Raw genomic sequence first — 2,017 nt, forward strand, 5'->3', positions numbered from 1 at the left:
TTAGTCTACACTTCAAATGTTTACAGTGCCTTGCGAAAGTATTCGGCCCCCTTGAACTTTGCGACCTTTTGCCACATTTCAGGCTTCAAACATAAAGATATAAAACTGTATTTTTTTGTGAAGAATCAACAACAAGTGGGACACAATCATGAAGTGGAACGACATTTATTGGATATTTCAAACATTTTTAACAAATCAAAAACTGAAAAATTGGGTGTGCAAAATTATTGTGAAATGTGGCAAAAGGTCGCAAAGTTCAAGGGGGCCAAATACTTTCGCAAGGCACTGTATTTTTATATTGCGTATAGATGGTTACCAATACTATGTACACTACCATTCAACATTTTGGGGTCACTTAGAAATGTCCTTGTTTTTGAAAGAAAAGCTATTTTTTCATCTATTAAAATAACATAAAATTGATCAGAAATACAGTGTAGACATTGTTAATGTTGTAAATGACTATTGTAGCTGGATACGGCTGATTTTTTAATGGAATATCTACAAAGGCGTACAGAGGCCCATTATCAGCAACCATCACTCCTATGCACGTTGTGTTAGCTAATCCAAGTTTATAATTTTAAAAGGCTAACTGATCATTAGAAAACCCTTTTGCAATTATGAAAACTGTTGTCCTGATTAAAGAAGCAATATAACTGGCCTTCTTTAGACTAGTTGAGTATCTGGGGCATCAGCATTTGTGGGTTTGATTACAGGCTCAAAATTGGCCAGAAACAAAGACTTTCTTCTGAAACTCGTCAGTCTATTCTTGTTCTAAGAAATGAAGGCTATTCCATGCGAGAAATTGCCAAGAAACTGAAGATCTCGTACAAAGCGGTGTACTACTCCCCTTCACAGAACAGCGCAAACTGACTCTAACCAGAATAGAAAGAGTAGTGAGAGGCCCCGGTGCACAACTGAGCAAGAGGACAAGTACATTAGAGTCTCTAGTTTGAGAAACAGATGCCTCACAAGTCCTCAACTGGCAGAATCATTAGATAGTAGCTGGTGTAGTCAGGTTTTGTAGGCCTCCTTGCTCGCACATGCTTTTTCAGTTCTGTCCACATATTTTCCATGGGATTGTAGTCAGGGCTTTGTGATGGCCACTCCAATACCTTGACTTTGTTGTCCTTAAGCCATTTTGCCACAACTTTGGAAGTATGCTTAGGGTCATTGTTCATTTGAAAGACGCATTTGCTACAAAGCTTTAACTTCCTGATTGATGTCTTGAGATGTAGCTTCAATATATCCACCTAATTTTCCATCCTCACGGTGCCATCTATTTTGTGAAGTGCACCAGTCCCTCCTGCAGCAAAGTACCCCCACAACAGTGGCTTCTTCCTTGCTGAGTGGCCTTTCAGGTTATGTTGATATAGGACTCGTTTTACTGTGGATATAGATACTTTAGCACCTGTTTCCTCAAGCATCTTCAAAAGGTCCTTTGCTGTTGTCCTGGGATTGATTTGTACTTTTCACACCAAAATACGTTCATCTCTAGGAGACAATATGCGTCTCCTTCCTGAGCAGTATGACGGCTGCGTGGTCCCATGGTGTTTATACTTGCATACTATTGTTTGTGCAGATGAACGTGGTACCTTTAGGTGTTTGGAAATTGCTCCCAAGGATGAACCAGACTTGTGGAGGTCTACCATTTTTTTTCTGAGGTCTTGGCTGATTTCTTTTGATTTTCCCCTGATGTCAAGGAAAGAGGCACAGAGTTTGAAGGTAGGCCTTGAAATACATCCACATGTACACCTCAAATTGATTCAAATGATGTCAATTATCCTATCAGAAGCTTCTAAAGCCATGACATAATTTTCTGGAATTTTCCAAGCTGTTTAAAGGCACAGTCAACTTAGAGTATGTAAACTTCTGACCCACTGGAATAGTGATACAGTGAATTATAATTGAAATAATCTGTCTGTAAACAATTTTAGGAAAAATTACCTGCGTCATTCACAAAGTAGATGTCCTAACTGACTTCCCAAAACGATAGTTTGTTAACAAGAAATTTGTGGAG

The sequence above is a fragment of the Oncorhynchus tshawytscha genome, linkage group LG07 (assembly GCF_018296145.1).
Source record: "Oncorhynchus tshawytscha isolate Ot180627B linkage group LG07, Otsh_v2.0, whole genome shotgun sequence".
NCBI lineage: Eukaryota > Metazoa > Chordata > Actinopteri > Salmoniformes > Salmonidae > Oncorhynchus > Oncorhynchus tshawytscha.